This window comes from Rhinopithecus roxellana, chromosome 2 (genome assembly GCF_007565055.1).
Source record: "Rhinopithecus roxellana isolate Shanxi Qingling chromosome 2, ASM756505v1, whole genome shotgun sequence".
In the NCBI taxonomy this organism is placed as follows: domain Eukaryota; kingdom Metazoa; phylum Chordata; class Mammalia; order Primates; family Cercopithecidae; genus Rhinopithecus; species Rhinopithecus roxellana.
This window is the reverse complement of record NC_044550.1, coordinates 53,680,153-53,686,007: the sequence shown is the minus strand read 5'-3', so window position 1 is coordinate 53,686,007 and position 5,855 is coordinate 53,680,153. Positions and strand designations below refer to the sequence as shown.

The following is a 5,855-nucleotide window of genomic DNA, read 5'->3' as shown; positions in this document are numbered from 1 at the left end:
CATGATACTAATGATCCAAGAGGGATTTCCCTATAATAAGTATTCTCGGGCCGGGCGCGGTGGCTCACGCCTGTAATCCCAGCACTTTGGGAGGCCGAGACGGGCGGATCATGAGGTCAGGAGATCGAGACCATCCTGGCTAACACGGTGAAACCCCGTCTCTACTAAAAATACAAAAACTAGCCGGGCGAGGTGGCGGGCGCCTGTAGTCCCAGCTACTCGGGAGGCTGAGGCAGGAGAATGGCGTGAACCCGGGAGGCGGAGCTTGCAGTGAGCTCAGATCCAGCCACTGCACTCCAGTCTGGGCGACAGAGCAAGCCTCCGTCTCAAAAAAAAAAAAAAAAAAAAAAATTATTCTCCTTTCTAGACATTTATAAAGACACTAAAGCATAATAGTAGGAAAAGTATGTATGAGCTTAGGAGTATGAGGACTTTGATTTAAATAGTAGATTTGTGATATTGAGCTTAATATTGTGACATTTAGTCAGTATGACCCTCAGTTTCCTCTTCTATTAAAAAAGTAGCTATAATTAAATATATGACACTCTATAAATTGGGATCTGAACAAGAACACAGAAATTACTTCGAATATGCTTAATAGAGGGAATGTAGCACAGGAACTGGTTATACAGGTGATGGAGATTATAAGCCAAACAGCAGTAATGGGGTAATCCAGCCATGAGCAACAGCAGGGAGTTTCACCATCCCTTGACTGGAGAGACTAAGGGAGGAGAGAACCTTAGTTATTTTGGCACCTCCAGTGGAGCCACCAAGTGGAAGTTTGAACCATGGCCTGCCAGTCCTAGGGGAGCTGAAGCCATAGAGAAGATGCAGCCCAAAGCAGAGAGGGAGCAGAGAAACAGACTGGCTCCTCTCCTCACCCTCACCTCCACCAGTGCCTGAATGTCCAGACCCGGCCCAGAACCAGTGGCCAGGAGAGGCTGCAGTCTCCTTGCAACACTGACAGAGCAGAGGGAGGGTGAGGTGGGATCCAAGAACAGCAGCCCCAAGGCCTGTCCAAAATTTCATAAAATTAGTGTGAGAATTAAAGACCACGTCATATAAAAGCATCCATCACAAGGCCTCATGCATAGAGAGCTTTCAATAAAATGTTGTTCGTTTGATTATATGGTGCCATCCAAATAGACGGCACGATAACTGACCATGTTACCAAATCTATTGGTACAAAGTAAGGCTGCTATTACTTTTTCAGGAATAGTGAAAAACAAAAACAAAAAGCCCTTCAGCAAAAATACATTACCAGCTTCCAAAGAAGAAGCTGCAGATGGTATTTGTGATTTTCACAGAAGTGTCTCAGTTAAATTAATTACTTATCTATTAAATGTTTAAGCTGGCAGCTCTTTTTGTCTAATGTGATCACTTCATGCAGAAACCAACAACCAATTAAATTAGAACAAATGACTAGCTAATCTCTAAGGTTGCTTCTGGCTCTACCATTCTGATTGTTCAGTCGCATCAATGATAAAATGATAAAAGGTTTTGGGTTCTGCCATTCCTCAGTCCAGAGTATTACCTGAATCAGTATCAAGAATACATTGTCTTCCAAATATCTCAAATACACACTAGGCAGAGTAGAATTTATTTTAATTTTCGCACCTTTAAAGAGGACTTTTCCAAGATGATTTACTTGAGAAATGCATTTTTCCATACCATAAATGAACACTGAAGAGACCTATAGTTTGTTTTAGGTTTTCTCTGCTCATAATGCAAATATTTATATATTCTGGATATGATTTGGCATGGATTTCTTATGCATAAACTAATTGGGGAGTATCTCCTGAGTATAGTGATGCTCTTTATTATCATCAACATCATCATAATAGATCATATTTATATGGTGCTTATAGTGCCTGGCATTATTCTGGGTATTTTACATATATAAACTCATTTAATTTCAAGTTTATGAGGTAGGTACTATTATATTCCCCATTTTACAGATAAGGCAACTGAGGCACAGAGAGGTTAAGTAACTTGCTTATGGTCACAAAGCTTGTAAGTAGGAGCGCTGGTATCTAACCCTGGCAGCCTGACTCCAGAATTCAGGCTCTTAACTAGGGTACTAAGCTGAGAAGGAATAGAAGAGGATATACACATTCTAACAAAGACAGTGATAAGCCAGGCTCCTTTCATTTTTATAAGGATGGCTTTCATGACTGACCCCTGCCCACTTCTCCCAAATTAACGTGTCTTCCAATCCCCTCTCCAGACTTGAACCACAAAGGTCTCCATTCCCCCCTCATTATCACCAATATCCTTTCCTCCACAGGGCCTTTGCATGAGCTGCTCCCTCTGCCTGGAATGCTCCTATCCCCTTTCACCTGGTTGAACTCTCTGTCACCGAACTAGCTCTCTCTGGCCATGCTGAACCCTCATAAATAACTCTTGCAGTCCACGGCACCTCTCTTTCCTAGCCCTCATTACAGTTACAATTTGACATTTGTTTTACGTACCTCATGTCTAATTAGCTTCCTGTAGTATCCCCTGTGCCTAGAACACAATTATCATTCAATAAATACTTATTGACTGGCTCATTGATTGAGTAAATAATATGTGTCACCTCATTGGACTATGAACCTCATGAAGGAGGAAACCATGTTTATTCTTCCACTGTATTCTCGGCACCCAGTAAAATGCCTGACACATAAGATAACATCTATTGAGCAAATGTCTAAGCCAGAGCACAGTTTTACTACCTCTATGACAATTATTTCCCAGGACCCTTAAAAAAAAACCTTCAATTCTTTTTATTTCCAAATAAAAACCCCAATATGAACAGAAGGCAGGGATTTCACCATTGTCTTCAGGTGGCCAAATCTGATAGAACATGCAAAAGCAGACAGGCGCGGTGGCTCACGCCTGTAATCCCAGCACTTTGGGAGGCCAAGACGGGCAGATCATGAGGTCAAGAGATCGAGACCGTCCTGGCTAACACAGTGAAACCCTGTCTCTACTAAAAATACAAAAAAAAAAAAATTAGCTGGGCATGGTGGCGGGCACCTGTATTCCCAGCTACTCCGGAGGCTGAGACAGGAGAATGGCGTGAACCCAGGAGGTGGAGCTTGCAGTAAGCTGAGATCACACCACTGCACTCCAGCCTGGGTGACAGAGTGAGACTCCGTCTCAAGAAAAAAAAAAAAAAGGCCGGGCGCGGTGGCTCAAGCCTGTAATCCCAGCACTTTGGGAGGCCGAGACGGGCGGATCACGAGGTCAGGAGATCGAGACCATCCTGGCTAACACGGTGAAACCCCGTCTCTACTAAAAATACAAAAACTAGCCGGGCGAGGTGGCGGGTGCCTGTAGTCCCAGCTACTCGGGAGGCTGAGGCAGGAGAATGGCGTAAACCCAGGAGGCGGAGCTTGCAGTGAGCTGAGATCTGGCCACTGCACTCCAGTCCGGGCGACAGAGCGAGACTCCGCCTCAAAAAAAAAAAAAAAAAAAAAAGAACATGCAAAAGCTAGATTTCCACAGGGACCTCCAGGACTCACCCATCTCCTCCACAAGCTGCCTGCCTTCTTGAACAGGAACTCAGAGACAACATCAGTGCAGTTAAGTTTGTATCCTCTGTCATCCTCTGACCCTACTCCCACCACTATCCTCCACCTCTTTGATGTCCATCTTAGACTACACATGTGCTTCTAACAAGTGCAATTCTGAAGAAAAGAAAAGCAAAAGTCGGTGCCATCTGGCATCATTGGTTTTCATGACTTTGTGCATGTTAAACCTGGTATTTCTATTGATATGGTATTTCCATAGAACAGAAAAGAAAGGAAAGGAAAAGAAATCACCAAAAAAGTAATAACATCTCCCCACAACTTCTGACAAGACACTTTTCTTCAAGCAAAAAGAATGATAAACAAGACTCCCTCTGTCGCTGATGGGCCACAGGATGATTGAGTATGACCTCAGGATCTGTTACCATTGTTACAAACCCTTCTGAAAGCCAGAACTATCTGCTGACACTGGGCCAACCTTTGCTACTAAAAGAAATCAAAACTCCCTCTCTCCCGCAGCTTGTAGACTATGGCAATCCTTTCCTTGTATGAGCAGAAGGCAGAACTTTATCACTCTGGGTTTGAAAGCACCCCTAACCCCTGACCCAAGGGGAGCTTGGAACTCACATTTCAGCTGGGAAGGGTTGCTGACCTCTGGCCTGAAAAGCATGAAGCCCCCTCAACCCACAGCCAGAGTCAGTCCTTAACACGGATTCTTGTCATCCCTCTTTCTTCTTGGAGCAAAGACTGTCCTCAAAAGAGCTAAACAGATATAGGAGTTGCCAGCAAAAACTGAAATCCAATCTTCTCTACCAAAAATGAAAAAAAAAAAAAGAGGATTTAAATAAGCCAGACACAAAAGGACAAACATTGTATGATTCTACTTATGTGAGTTATTTAGAGTAGTCAAAATCATACAGAAAGGAGAATGGCCAGGGGCAGGGTGGGGTAGAAGGTGGGAAGAGGGAACGGGCAGGCGTGACTGTTTTATGGGCATGAAGTTTCAGTTTGGGATGATGAAAAAGTTGTGGAGATGGGTGGTGATGATGATTACACAACAATGTGAATATCCTTAATGCGACTGAGCTGTCCACTTAACAGTACAATAGTTTAAATAGTAAATGTTATGTTATGCACATCTACCATAATTAAAAACAAAATAAAACAGAGGCTTTAGGGAACTTGTCCTGGGCATTTTAACACTTTGTAAAAGCTCTGTACATTTACTGGCCCCAATAGTTTTAAGGTTAAAACAAACATACAAGAAATCTTCAAGTCCTTTCCTCTTGAGGAATCTCCTTTGTCACATTTCTATTACACTTTAATACATAAGCTTTAACATGATTTCCTTATCAATCAGACTATGTTGATAACCCCAAACTTCAATAGCTTCAGATAACAGAAGATTATTCATTGCTCTCTCTCTACAGGTCCATAATGGGTCACTAATGAGATTCCATCAGGGACCTGGGCTGATGGAGAAGCCCCATTCACCATGCCAGCAGGAAAGGAGAGTGTTGCAAAGCGCACACTGGCTCTTCACGCTTCTGCCCAGAAAAGACCTGTTTCTCTCTCTCTTTTTTTTTTTAAATGTATATATCCTTTATTTATTTATTGTTTATTATTATTATACTTTAAGTTCTACGGTACATGTGCACAACATGCAGGTTTGTTACATATGTATACACGTGCCATGTTGGTGTGCTGCACCCATTAACTCATCATTTACATTAGGTGTATCTCCTAATGCTATCCCTCCCCCGTACTCCATCCCACAACAGGCCCCCATATGTGATGATCCCCACCCTGTGTCCAAGTGATCTCATTGTTCAATTCCCACCTATGAGTGAAAACATGTGGTGTTTGGTTTTCTGTTCTTGCGATACTTTGCTGAGAATGAGTGTTTCCAGCTGCATCCATGTTCCTACAAAGGACACGAACTCATCCTTTTTTATGGCTGCATAGTATTCCATGGTGTATATGTGCCACATTTTCTTAATCCAGTCTGTCACAGATGGACATTTGGGTTGATTCCAAGTCTTTGCTATTGTGAATAGTGCTGCAATAAACATACGAGTGCATGTGTCTTTATAGCAGCATGATTTATAATCCTTTGGGTATATACCCAGTAATGGGATGGCTGGGTCAAATGGTATTTCTAGTTCTAGATCCTTGAGGAACTGCCACACTGTTTTCCACAATGGTTGAACTAGTCTACAGTCCCACCAACAGTGTAAAAGTGTTCCTATTTCTCCACATCCTCTCCAGCACCTGTTGTTTCCTGACTTTTTAATGATTGCCATTCTAACTGGTGTGAGACAGTATCTCATTGTGGTTTTGATT

General features: G+C 42.7%; 1 non-coding gene across 1 annotated transcript; it reads left to right on the top strand.

The window, feature by feature from the left end:
• The first annotated feature begins 3,651 nt into the window (after window positions 1–3,651).
• On the top strand, window positions 3,652–3,765 carry LOC115896254. Its single transcript, XR_004056156.1, has one exon. It is a non-coding gene; the product is annotated as a small nucleolar RNA SNORA8 (small nucleolar RNA).
• Window positions 3,766–5,855: the final 2,090 nt, after the last annotated feature.